Genomic DNA, 14576 nt, shown 5'->3' on the forward strand with positions numbered 1-14576 from the left:
CCGAGAGCTTTTCAGCAAAAAAATGGCTCCATTTGTGAAAAAATTATAGGTGAAATGCAGTTCTGGAGAAGAATTCGTGAAGCTCAACCTTTTGTAGAAGATAAGGCAATGAGTTGAAGCCAACTATCAACAATCTGGAGGCGCTTCACATTGATGGCCGGCAGGAGCCCGAAAGACCACCTCTTGCGGCCGGCATATGGCCGGTAGGCTCTATCTCTGGCCAGCAGCCTCCTTTTCAGGCTTGACTATCCACCTGTGTGCTAGGCAATACTGAAGGCATGTGTTTTGTATTTGATCTTTGAGTATTTTAAGGTCTTGTTTTGAGTCTTTTTGGTTTTAGCAAATTTGTTTCTTTTGCTTTTGAATTGTTTTGTTTTTGTTTATTGAGTTATATTTTGTATTTTGTATTTTGTATTTTGCTTGTTGGTCGGTTCATTACCCGATTAAGAACATGTTTTAATCAAGTGCTCTTAGCCAATTCAATTCCATGTCCATTTCATATGGTGTTTCTGATGCAAATATAATAACACTTTTTTCTATAAAAATTGTGAGGTTTTATTCCGATCATGGTTTTTACAGAAGAGGAGTACAAGTTTTAAAGCAAAATAAAACCTATCTAGAGCTATACATGTGCTAATGCTACCAACCAAAAAGAAACTAAGCAAAAATAAAAAATCAGCACCAGTAGCCTCATGCTCGAGAGGCCCTCTTCGTCCTCTTCCACAGAGGAGAAGACTCTGGGGCACTATCTCCATCAGCGCCGCTGTTTGATTCAGTCTCTAAGCCAGAACCAGAGCTAGCATCGTCTCCACTCTCTGCCCCAGAACCCTCCTCTGCATCATTGCCTCCGCTCTCGGAACCCAAGCTAACATCATCATCTCCACTCTCGGACGACTCAAAATGCGGACTCACTACCCCTGCGGAGTCCCTGGTCTCAGCCTCATCATGTCGCAAGATAGGCTCTGGAGGACTGCTCTGGCCTTGGGTACTCTTATCTCTCTGCCTCTCCTCCCTGCTACTGGAGGGGGTACTGCTAGTGCTGGTGCTGCTGGTGCTGCTGGAGCCATCGGTATCGATGGAATAAGAAAGTGACGGTTGTCAACATATTAGTTATGGTGTGTGTATCAGATGCAAGCATAGTATACAGAATGAGTGTATGCAAAAAGCAATTACAGTGTATGAGTACAGTGTGTGAATACTGTGTGCCAATGCAGTGTATCAGTGCAGTTTAGAACAAACTATAGTTAAAATACTAGTGCATCAATGGAAAGATGATAGCATGAAGTACAAACTGAAGAAATTATCGGGATGCCAAGGAGACCGAACAGCGTCTCCCTCCTCTGCACCATACCCATGAAGGAGGCTATCAACTTGAGATCACTCCCTGTGTACTCTATGGATGCTTGCAAATGCATTTGGATGATCAGTGTTCGCAATAAACATATCTAAAATGAAATGTGGGGTGCAAAAGTATGGTCCACACCTTAGTCAGGCCTCGAATCCCGACAAGCTCATGCTCAGCCGTTGCAGGCTCAATCGGGACTTGGTAAGCAGCCCCGGTATGCCGTCAGCATGTGAGTGCGGTAGGAAGCACTGGCTAACGGGTGCTCTACTCTACACGAGCAGCCCCTCTAGCACGGGTCCTGGTCGCCCTAGGTGCCTCTTTCGCCGCGGGAGCCCTCGCCCCCTCGCCTTCACGAGCGCCTGTCAGAGGTCGCATGAGACGTGTTTGGATAAGGTCGCGTAGTCACCCTCTGCCTTAATGTAATAAGCATCCAAGCCCACCATGAACTGTGTAACTGCATCAACGGATAGGCTATCTGCTGATCTCATAGGCTCTGTCAGTGGCATTGAAACGATCGGATCTAGTAAGCCCACAGTCTGACAGACGAACGGCTCACTCAAGAACGAAGCCCAGAAGACTGGGCCCTCAAGTAGAATGCGAAAGCACAACATGGCCCAGGCCTCTGCATACTACTCGTGTATCCCAGCCGGCATCATGGCCTAAGGTTGCCATATGATCTGTAAATAGAGTGTGTACAGATTGTTAGTTTATTTCAGTTTCTAAAGTGTGAATCGTAACAGTTGTAAAGTGAAACTGACTATGTTTTGGGTTACCTCGCGGGCAGCCATTATGTCAAAATAATTGCGAAAGAATACGAACGACTCGCGGCTCCAATGCTAACATCTGCCATCATATCGCTTCGAGTAAGGAACGGTCAGTGGGAGCTCCTCCATGGGCTCTAGGGCAAGACCTGAAAAATATGCATAAACCCACAACTGTAAGCAAAAAGTAGTGATATGTGTTCAACAATGTCTGAACAGATGCAGAAAGTGCAAAGCAGAAAGCACAGGTGTTGAATAGATATAAAGCAGAAAATGTAAAGTGCAAAGAGGAAACTAAAATGCATACCTCCCAAGCTTGCCAATAGCCTCCGATCAGCTCTCCCCTCACGCGGGATGTAAAGCTCACATATTCGTACCGGGTAGCAAGGCCAGCTCCGCTCCAGTCATAGAAGCCACTTGGGAAAGGGTCACCAAGGCACTCAACAGATACAAGCCCATGATGTTCCACCTGTTCGAAAACAAGGTGGTACCAAGGACAAACATTAGGAAGCCTGGGGTACTCCATCTCCTCTAATGTCTCCGGCTTGCTTCCTCTAAGCTGCTCAACAAACTAGCTATATCTGTCCATAGTTGTTTGGTACAAAGGTGGACACGCTCCTAGCAGCTCTATCCAAGCCGCCTCTCACTCCCCCATGTCGGTGTCAAATGGGATTGGATCACCCCCCATTCCTAAGCTGGTGATCATGGCAAAGTCGTAAGGAGTGATCATCATCTCCCCAATAGTGGAGAAGTGGAAGGAGTTGGTAGTGTCCCACCACCTCTCCACAATCGCACCTAGAAGAGGATGGCTCGTAATAATCTGTGTCAGGCCGGAGCAGAAAAGGCCGAAGCCAGTCTCATCCATAATGTCATGGACCCCTGCAGGGAGCTCGTCATACCAATCTCTCGCATTCGTAGCTCCGTAGCCTCTAAAGGCACGAGCCTTCCCTTGTGGCAAAGAACAGATGAATTAGATAAGCCAGTGATGAAAGTACAATCAGATGGAAAGCCAGCTCCCTCAGCAGAAGGTCCTCCGGTGCACTTAGATCAAAGTCGTTAAATCATCTAATGCCTCCGGGTGGCAAGATATCTATGCGGAGATAATACCTCGCTAGATTAAAAGGTCGTACCCTCAATGGTAGTAGGTCCGGCTCAAGCTCAGGCTCAAAGTCTGCCTCGAGGTCGACCTTAATACCCTAAGCCGCCTCGCCAGCGTCAGCAACGACCGGCTCCTCTACTTCAATAACAAGTGGGAATGTGGGGGAAACCTCAGGAGGGGCCCCGTCATGTGGTAAATCATCTGCCATTTGGAAAATGGGTGAAAAGTAGGTGAAAAGTGAAGAAAAATGATGAAAATAGGGTAAACTTGGAAAAAGTCAGCCCTATGAGAGAGAAAATGGGAGAAAAAGTCTAAGCCCAGAGAAGTTCACGAAACTCGAGGAAAACAAGCCTAGAAGGGTGAAAATGAGGAAAAAAGTGTCGAAACCAAATTTTGATCGGTTCAAAAGTATGAGAATCAAGAGGGTTTAGCGAAGAAAATATGCGTGGAGCATTGGAAAACGTATAAAAAGCTCGGATCTAGAGAGGGAAAGTGTCTAAAGAGAGAGGGAAGAATTTTAGACCTAGCGAAGTGAGGAAATGAAGAGTCTTGATGTATACTTAAAAACCCGTGAGTGAAATGTCCAAAAAACCCCCCAACTGCCATCAGTGGCCGGCAAGGCTTTTTGATGGCCGGCAGATGACTGGCATCCTCCCCCTATGGCCGGAAAGTGGCCTGTGGCCGTTCTCTGTGCCTTGATGTTGTTTTGTGTCTTTGTGTCCCAAGAAGTGCAAGGAAGGTTCATTGTTGGGTTCAGATTGTTTCTAAGGGAGCTCAAAACTGTGTTTTGGCGCACGATGTTCATCACTTGTCAACATGAATGAGGTGTATCCTTTTGAACATATTGCAATTCCTCCGAAAGATAACTCGAAGGTGCCACAGAGTATTGTTTTATTCAATTTAAGCTTTTGTTCATTTCTGTTGCATAAAATGTGCATCCTATATTGTATGCATATCTCGCATCATTTATATTTCGCAAAGAATATGCTTTTGTTTCTTGCATGGAATATGCTTTCAATTAACATTATACGTCGGTTGTCTATCTCGCATGGTGTATACTTTATGCATATATCGCACTTGTTCACCTTTGTGCATCTATCGGTCACCTCTCTGTTTCATCTCGAGATGCGTGAAACGTGAGCCCGAGCAACTTTTCTTATCTCAGGAAGCGTGACGAGCAGCCCTAGGCAGGTTGGGACTCGTGAAGTGCGAGCCCGAGTGACTTTTCTTGTATCTTAGGACACGTGACACACGGCCCTGGGCGTGTTGTGTCTCAAGACTCGGGAAAACTGTGTCCGAGCGACTTTTGTTGTATCTCAGGAAGCGTGACGCGCGGCCCTAGGCACGTTTTATCTTGGGATGCGTGAAATACGATTCCAAGCGGTTTTCTTATCTCAAGACGCGTGACGCGCGGCCCTGGACGGGTTTCATCTATGGACACGTGAAATGCGAGCCCAAGTGGTTCTCTTGTTTCTCAGGAGGCGTACAATGCGAGCCCGAGTGAATTCTTGTTTCTCGGGATGCGTGAAGCATGACCCCAAGCGGCTTTTCTTTGTTTCTTAGGATGTGTGAGGCACGATCTTGAGCAATTTTTTTTATTTATCTTGAGATGTGTGTAACACGACCTCGAGCAGTTTTGTTCTCAGTATCTCAGGATGTGTAAAACGCAACCCTGAGCAGTGTTTTCTTTCCTCGTCTCTTGTTTTGGCATGATTAGAGTGTGTTTTATATTTGCATGAAGCCTATTGGTTTTAAGCTTGAAGTTGCTCATTCTTTTGTTTATATCTCACTTATCGTATCTTGCTTATTGTATCATCTCGCATGTTCATGAGTTTTCAAAATAGCTTGCTTTACGAAGCGTGTGAGTCCAGCTTTCAAAATTGCATTGTGCATATCATTTGTATCTTGCCCCAGAACTACGCTGGTTTGATTCCTTGCAAAGGGATACGCAGGTAGCCTGCCGGCGCGACCATTTATTTATGTCTTGATTGTTTGTCCAAGTCTTACGGCCTTTCCAAAATGGGTCGTCTCCAGGGTTTGACATTCACTCACGTCATTTCATGACTCCGAGTTCTATCAAAGAGGGGCAACTATAGACACCCCATTTTCGATGGCCATTATGACTTGGACGTCATTGCATGCACATCTGATGATGAGTCAATATGCTTGTCAAGTGCTCAAAGTCCTCAGCGGAATGCCACAACTTTGAGCCTTTCAAATCCTGCACCCCTGTTACCTCATTCTTGGACCAAGCCATGGTTCTTCAAGCCTGCAGCTTCTGGTGCCTTGTCGGCCGCCTTTTTGGGCTGCCGGCCATCACTTCTTGGTTGCCGGCCACTGATGTGGCCTACCGGCCACCAGTGATGGTTGGCCGGCCACCAGTTTCTTTTGTAGATATTTTGTGACAGATGTGCCAACTGTTTGCACAGATGCATGCATTTGCCCTCACGTGTAGGATTGGATGTTCTTGACGAAAATTCATGTTTTCTATATGTAGGAGGCCTCTCTCTCTCATGTTTTAAGGTTAGAAAAATTTGAGATCAAAATTTTCCTCTCTCTATAGCAAATTTCTACACTTTTGCCTACAAATCCTTAACCTTTGCCTATACACCCTTAACCAAATCTTCTCATCTTTGAGCTGAGGTGCCTTTGAGGCTTGTTTGAGCTCTTCAGGGTGTTGTTTGCTTGGTTTTGTTGCTTCCACTTCATGTTCTCTTCAAGTGGTATAAGGCTTTGCTGATTCATTTGCTTTGTCTACTCCTTTTCTTGCAATTTTCCAACTATTTTTGGGCTATAAAACTTTTTTTTGGGGGGGAGAGGGGGAGGGGGGTTGAAACTTGGGTTTTAAGGCCATTAAAGGTTGGGGGGGTGGCTCACCCTTTTTTGTACCTGGTTTTGAAGGCCTTTGCCCTTGTGTTTCCCACCATTGCATCATCTTTTTCTAAGTTTTTAAACACTGATTTTCAGAGCTTTTTTAGTGGCCAAAATCATGTGTTGAAGTTCAAATTTGGAGGGGTTAGCCTCCCCTCCTTGTGTCTTGCTTACTAGCCTAGCATGTGCTATGTTTTAGACTAATAATCTAGCTATTTTTATCTTAATTCCGGCATGTTTTAGGACTTATTTTAGACTATTTTAGCACTATTTTTGGTTGATAGTTGCATTTGAGCTTTGTTTTGCATAGGGGTTTATTATAAATGGCATGACATCTCTTTCATGTCTTAAGTTAACTCTTGGTTTGGTACTTCACTCCATTGGCGGACTTAAACTCACCATTGGACTCAATTTAATAAAGAATGGATATTAATAAAGAATGGATATTAATCTAAAATGGAGTAATAAAATTGAGGCTAAAAATAGTGAAAGATAATAATTTGGTTGCGCTCAATCGGACGTTAATTGAATACATGGAAGCTTGAGGTATTTCATACTCATTAATGATGAAATGGTTCATGTATCCAAGGTCACCACTTCCCTTGATCCATTCATGAAAGGGAAGAGGTATGACTCTTATTTTGTTGCATTTATTGAACTTGCAAACTTTGGTTCACAAGCCATCATGCAATGAAATTGCTTGAGTTGGTGGTTTGTGACTTAAGTTCACTACTCCTTTGATTTGTTCATGAAAATGAGGGGTGAGTTGTGCAGACAACCCTTGAGAATACCATGTGCGTGCTCTGTTTGTTCTCTGTTGCAGCAAGTGGAACCCTGCAGCAGTGGTCGACAGGCCACCTTTGATGGCCGGCCGGCTATCACTGGTGGCCAGCAAGCCCTCATCACTGGCCGGCCAGCCATTGATGCAAAATTCAACAGTCTGTTTGTTCAGCAGAGTAGAGTTATTCTAGAAGTAAGCAGCAGTGTATGTGTTCTCTGTGCAACAGAGGCTCTCCGGAAGCAAAATAGTGGCCTTTTCGAGTGGAAACCGAGCATGCGTGTGAACATCTCTCACTTCCCAATGCGGAGTAGTTAGTGTAGTGCTTAATTGTTTAGCTTAATTACTTCTTTTAATTGCACTTGTGTTGTAATTATTTAATTAGTTAAAGTAGTTAACTAGTTGCTATGTTGTAATCATTAATTAACTAGAATAGTTAGTTAATTCATTTGTTGTAATAATTAGTTAAGTAGTTTAGCTAATTTCATTTGCTTTGTACTAATTAATAATTAGCTTAGTTTCAGTTACTTAGTTAGCTAGTTAGTTCATTTGGACTCTCCTTCGTGAGAGTGCAATGTTGTATTAACGTGTATGTCTTCTAACCCTACGTCTTTCTCCTTTTTATTTACTAGCTTATGATGGTTAGTTTCGGGACATCATGTTTCAATTAGCATTCTTCATGTTTGCATCCATTTGTATTGCATGTACCGAGGCTCGGTTCATCATTCTAACTCACATTGTTGTTTTCAATACTTCTTTGAATACATGCTTAGATTGCATGTTATCAAAATTGTTTCATATGCCATATTAGTAGCCGAGCCTATTTAGATTGCATATCGCATGTGTTGCATTAGTCATATTGCATAAAGTTAGGATCATTCATTTTTCTAACCCTTTTGATTATTTTTGCTTAGAGTACTAGGTGAGCCTTTACTCGCTTTGGCATAAATCACATGCGTGTGATTGTTGCCATATCTAGCATGCTTGCTATGAGGCTAATTGCTTAAGTGATTAATTGCTTGAATGCTTATGAATGAAGGCTTGTTACTTGAATTGGAATAATTTGAGTAATGTTTATATGCGATCACTTTTTCAAGTGGTACATATTTCAAAACAAACATGAATCAAGTGTTCCAATTCTTGCAAAATTAGTCTATACTTGTGTGTATGCGCATCACATAGTAATGCTAGCGTAATAAATCGGAACAAGTGCATGTAATGTACATAAGATTCATATCACGATTAGTAAAGGTTGATCTTTGATCGGGCGAGTGAGGGTGCTCAATTTATTCATGACCTTCCCCTCTTGTACCCAAGTTCCTGAGCCGAGACAATCTTGGTGATAATGGACACGTGGCCTTTGGCATGAGTCATAGGTTTCCTAAATTTCCCCAAAACATAAAATATTTAGGTAGCGACTCTGTATCTGGCAAAGTAGTCCATTTTTGAAAATTTGATTCAAAATCGATTTTCCAAAAGATTTGCTGGATTTGGACTCTTTGGTGATTATCTATTTTGCATTGCACTTGTGGAATCGGATTCAGAACTACGGGAGTCCGATACTGTAGGGCTTGTTGGCCTTCCAAAAGGGGATGCGGAAAAATCGAACTACAGTACGAGGCCAAGTTCACTGAATTGGCTAGGTTTGCTCCACACATGGTCGACACCGAATATAAAAAGGCAAGAAAGTTTAGGAGAGGTCTTCGCAATGACATTTTGGAAAGGGTGAACGTGTTGAAACTGCCCACTTATGTTGACGTGTTAGATCAAGCATTGATGTCAGAAACTAACATGACCAATTAGAGTAAACATCAGCTGATTGAAAAGCTAAGAGGCAGGGCTTTTTCTCAAAAAAGAGATTGTCAAAAAAGCAAAATACGGGATCCTCAAGCACTTTAGGCTCTACTAGAGATACGACACCAACATGTACTTAGTGTGATAAGAAGCATCACGGGGTTTGTTACTGTATTTCCAGGGCTTGCTATAAATGTGGTGAAATGAGACATATGGCAGGGGATTGCACTCAAACTGAGCAACAAAGAAATAGGAAACTGGCTGCTAGTTTGACTGGATCCATCTCAAAATCGGGCAATACTACGAGGCCTGCAGTTACTAGACACGCAATAAGATAAGGGAGAGTCTTTGCACTTGCCCCAAGAGACACACGAAATATTGAAGTAGTTGTCTCAGGTACTATTTCTATATGCAATCAAAATGCTTTCATGTTAATCGATTCCAGCTCAACGTATTCCTTTGTGTCTACTATATTTGCATCTAAATTGACTAGACCCCTAGAATCATTGCCATATTTGTTATGTGTATCTGCTCCATCTGAGGAATCTATATTATGTACATCTGGGTATCGTGTTTGTGATATGCAAATTGGCAAGGCTACCTTGTATGGATTTGTTACCCTTGGACATTAGGCACTTTGATGTAATTCTGGGTATGGATTAGTTGTCTAAATACTATGCCACTATCGCCTATTTAACAAAACAAGTTGTGTTTAGACCGCTAGGACATATTGAATTTGAATTTAGGGTTACGTTTGTAGTATTTTGACTAAACAATCTATGAATGTTGAAATGGATAGTATTCTTGTTGTTAGAGAATTCTCGGATGTATTTCCCCGATGGATTGTCAGGGGGATTGGTTGACAGAGAAATAGAGTTTACCATTGATGTTGTCCCAGGCACCTAGCCTATTTCAAAACCCCCTACAGAATGTCTACTGTTGAAACGAAAGAATGGAAAGAACAATTGCAAGACTTTCTTGAAAAAGGTTTATCCGACCAAGTACTTCGCCATGGGGCACACCGGTGTTATTTGTAAAGAAGAAAGACATGACTTTATGTTTGTGCATTGACTACCGGGAACTGAACACGGTAATGACCAAAAACTAATATCCATTGCCCCGAATTGATGATTTATTTGATCAATTACAGGGTTCACAAGTATTTTCAAAAATCGATTTGAGATCCGGGTACCAACAATTTAAGGTGAAGGCAGAAGATGTTGAGAAAACCGCATTCAGAATAAGGTATGGTCACTATGAATTTCTTGTTATGCCATTTGGAATAACTAATGCACCTGCAACATTTATGGACCTTATGAACTGGATTTTCAAAACTTACCTCGATGAATTTGTTATGGTTTTCTCATTGATGATATTTTGATTTATTCGAAAAATAGTATGGATCATGAACAACATCTGAGGACTGTTTTGCAAACACTTAGAGAAAAAAAAAATTATTTGCTAAACTAAAGAAATGTGAATTTTGGTTGGATGAGATTGTTTTCTTCGGGCATATCATCAACAGAGGGCGGATTTTAGTAGACCCATAGAAGATAGAGGCAATTGTGAACTGGCCTACACCAACAAATGTAACGAAAGTCCGCAGTTTCATGGGTTTAGCTAGGTACTACAGAAGGTTTGTGAAAGATTTTTAAAAATAGCAGTGCCTCTTACCCAACTTACACGCAAAGGACAACCATTTGAGTGGAATGACGAAAGAGAATCTGTCTTCCAAGAACTGAAAACTAGATTGACTATTGCACTAGTGTTGACATTGCCCACAGCTATGGAAAACTTTATAATTTATAGTGATGCATCTTACAAGGGTCTCGGTTGTGTGTTAATGTAAAATGGAAAAGTAATTGCCTATGCCTCCAAACAATTAAGATTGCATGAAAAGAACTACTCGAAGCACCTAAAATTGGCCATAGTTGTGTTTGCTTTAAAATTTTGGAGACATTACTTGTATGGGGTAAAATTGAAGGTTTATACTGATCATAAGAGCCTGAAATATTTCTTCACCCAAAAAGAGTTAAACATGCGACAAAGAAGATAGCTCGAATTGATAAAAGACTATGATCTCCAAATTCTATATCACCTGGGAACTTGACTTGCCTACTCACTGAATATAAGGAAATCCTGCAAGACTTTGAGAAGTCTGATATAAAAGTGGTATTACATTAACAAAATGGGTTGATAGCCACCATTGCAGCCCAACCGGCAATTATTGATGAAATCAAGTAGAGGCAAAGAGAAGACGAATTCTTCAAGAAGATAATTGACGAAATTAAAGTGAATCCAAAATCGGGATGTAGTGTTGAAAATGAAGTGTTGAAATTTCAAGATAGAATGTGTGTGCCGAACATTCTTGAGTTAAAGAAGAGAAATCTAGATGAAGCTCATAAGTCAATGTTTGCAATGCACTCGGGAAACAACAAGATGTACCGAGATTAGAAACAAAGCTATTGGTGGCCTAATATGAAGCTCTAAATTGCAGACTATATGTCTAAGTGCCTTCAATGTCAGCAAGTTAAGGTTAAGCATCAGAAACCGACAGGTCTACTTCAACCTCTCCCTACTCTAGCATGGAAATGAGAGCATATAACCATGGATTTTATTATAGGACTACCTTGAACCCTAGAGGTATGAATTCTATTTGGGTTATAGCTGATAGACTGACTAAATCTTCGCATTTTCTTCCTATAAAGACTTCTTATGATGCTTATAGACTTGCCTCTTTATATGTTGATGAAATTGTCCGTTTACATAGAGCGTCAGTATCTATTTTGTCGAATAGAGATCCCAAATTTGTATCTAGATTCTAGAAAAGCCTTCAAGCAGCAATGGGGACAAAACTCAGATTCAGTACTGTATTCCATCCACAAATCGATGGACAGTTAGAACGGACTATACAGATGCTAGAAGATATGCTTCGAATGTGTGCCTTAGATTTTCAGGGGAGTTGGGAAGATTATTTACCATTGGCGGAGTTTGCATATAATAATAGCTTCCACTCCAGCATCGGCATAGTGCCATATGAAGCTTTATATGGCAGAAAATATAGGTCACCAGTTTGTTGGACAAAAGTCAGGGATAGAGTTTTGCTTGGGCTCAAAATCATACAAACTACCACCGAAAAGATTAAAATTATCTAACAAAAACTCAAGACAACATAGAGTGGGCAAAAGAGTTATGCGGATGTTAGAAGAAGGCCTCTTGAATATGAGGTTGGTGGTCATGTGTTCGTTTGTATAAATCCAATGAAAGGCCAATTGAGGTTCGGTAAAAAGGATAAATTGTCACGCCCTTACATTGGGCTGTTTCAAATTTTGAAAAGATTTGGTCCAGTTGTTTATAGAGTTACTCTACCACCAGGAATAGAACAAATGCACAATGTATTCCACGCATCAATGTAAAGAGACTATCTGCGAGGTCCATTCCACGTAATTGATTATCACCGAATAGCCTTTGACAAAAATATAAAGTAGAAAGAATGGCCAGAATGGATCATTGACTGACAAGTAAAACAATTGAGGAACAAATCCATTCTGATGGTGAAAGTAGAGTGGAAAGAACATTATAGAAGGGATGCCACATGGGAGAGAGACGAAGAGATGTGACAACACTGCCCACATTTGTTTTCAATGGAAGGTAACATAAGTTTGGAGGACAAAACTTCCTAAAGGGGGAAGAATGTGATAACCCCGTTCTGTGATATACTGTTAATCGTTAATTATACTTGTGATTTGTGCTTTGATGTGAATTTAGATGCTAATTATGTGACTATGTGCATTTTTGAATTCATATATGTCCATCGTAGGAAAAATATGTCCAGTATTCTAGTATAAACTGGAAATTGAGGGTCATAAAGGCGACTAAAATCAAAATTGACTATACCATTGTGATTAGCATAATTTTTAGAGTCTATGATGAAATTTAATTAAAAATTGATTCGGATCAAAATAATTAGATTAAATTGATTAAAATAAGTGCAATTGATTAACTCTAAGCAAGTATGATTAAATTAAGCTAATCACCACTATATATGTGTGTAGTTAGTGCTTAGGCTCAAGATATTGAGCTCATTTTCATCTCTTGGCTAAGTTTATACACTTTAGAGAGGGAAAACACTTGATTTAGAGAGAGAGGGACCAAATTCTTATAGAATTGACTTAGAGATTGAAGATTTGGGAAGCTAGGCACAAGAATTTGCTAGAGTTGGAAGGATTGAAGGCTCCAAGTGAGTATTTGAACTATAATTCATGAGTTTAAGCCCATAGTAATGTGTATTCAAGAAGAATTGGAAAATAAATATTAGATACAACCTTAACATGAAGAATTTTGTGTCAAAACTCACATGTATGCATAATTTTGTTGAGTCTCATGAATTTGAGCATCATTGGTACCATTTGAGATGGAATTGGAGACTATATTTCACATGCATGCATAATTCATGAAGTTGTGAAGCTTGATTGCATGAGTTTTGAAGTTATCAAGAAGAATTTGTAATGGTTTGGGACTTGCATGATGAATTCATGATGATTTGAACTTCAATCTTGTAGAATTGACTCATATGATCATGTTAGTCCTTGTATGACTCAAATATAGGCCATAATTTGTGAGTTGTACCATTTAAAATCATATTTTGAACCTCAAGCAACATTCTGGAAAGCCCAGAATACGTGCAAGTCGCTTGAGCGAAGAAATTGTAACTCGAGCATAAAATGCAAGCTCCCAGTACTTTTACAGACAAATTGCACAGTGGCTCGAGCAACAAAAGTTGCTCTCAAGCGAACCTTGTTTTGAACTGCTCTTTGCTTGAGCAACCAGCTCTTGCGCTCGAGCCTAAAAATCAAGCAACCAGTACTTTTGCAGAGCTTTACAGACCGCTCGAGTGAAGGAAGTTGTGCTCGAGCGGAGTGCCCTGTTTTAGGAACTTTTGAAAAGTTGTTTGATGTTCCAATTTCCATTCTTTTTCATTTCTGAGCATTCGTAGGCACACATTGAGCATCCTAAATGAATTAAAAGACACGAAAGAAGCCTATGAGAATTAAGCAAACTAAAGAACGGATTGAATTGTATCATGACCCAATGTTTTGTGAATTATATATGGCCAAGTGCAAGGACGAATCATGCATCGGAACACAGTGAGTAATATCTTAGTAAAGATATTTTTTGGTGTATATGATATTTTCTAAATGTTAACTACGTAGTAAGTTTCTAAACTTCCGAATTGGTACTATGAATAAGTATTTTATCCGTTTGATCTGTAATGGAAAATGTAAATTGATTGATGTATGAGTATGAAATGGGCCCAAGGCCATTCGGTATATTTGACAAGGATACAGATTGGCCCTAAGGCTGTTTTGTATGGTTGTTAAATGGACCAAAGGTCATTTTGAATAAGGAATTGATTGGACCCAATGTTGTTTTGCATATGATGGACCTAAGGTCGTTTTGAATACGAAAGCAAATATGCATATGAAATGTTGGACCCAAGGTCGTTTTGTATATGAATTGGACTCAAGGTTGTTTTGCACATAATGGACCATGAGGTCGTTTTGTACATGGATATGATATATTGGACCCGAGGTCGTTTTGCTTTGTTATGATCTACAAATTTGACATGAATGAGGAGAATATTTCAAATGTGTAATTACAAGTATGATTTACTTAATGAATCTCATTCATGAACCCCTTTACTCTTGTATTATTCACTAGGCGTTAGCTTACTCTTTATTTATATGTATGTAGGGAAGTAGCGGGATGTCCAGCCCCAGTCCCAGTGACATGTGAGGGAACTGAGTTTTAAGGAATCAACCAAGGTCGCCTCACACAAGAGGCCTTACTTTTAATTTATTTTCTTTTGTTTCTTTTTGTGGTCATATGTGAACAACTTTGTGTATAACCTTGGTTTTGTTAAGACTA

General features: G+C 40.6%; 1 protein-coding gene across 1 annotated transcript in view; it reads right to left on the reverse strand.

Annotated features, from left to right (window-relative positions):
* Positions 1–530: 530 nt before the first annotated feature.
* The window catches only part of LOC114256689 (serine carboxypeptidase-like 7), a 59109-nt gene continuing 45063 nt past the window's right edge, over positions 531–14576 (reverse strand). Inside the window, exons 16-17 of the transcript XR_014332479.1 lie at positions 2119–2255; positions 531–2022 (exon numbers count right to left, since the gene is read on the reverse strand). The gene's annotated coding sequence lies outside the window, so the exon portion shown is untranslated. The remainder of the gene's footprint in view (positions 2023–2118; positions 2256–14576) is intronic.

Source organism: Camellia sinensis, chromosome 6 (genome assembly GCF_055761805.1).
Source record: "Camellia sinensis isolate YWXY chromosome 6, ASM5576180v1, whole genome shotgun sequence".
Taxonomy (NCBI): domain Eukaryota; kingdom Viridiplantae; phylum Streptophyta; class Magnoliopsida; order Ericales; family Theaceae; genus Camellia; species Camellia sinensis.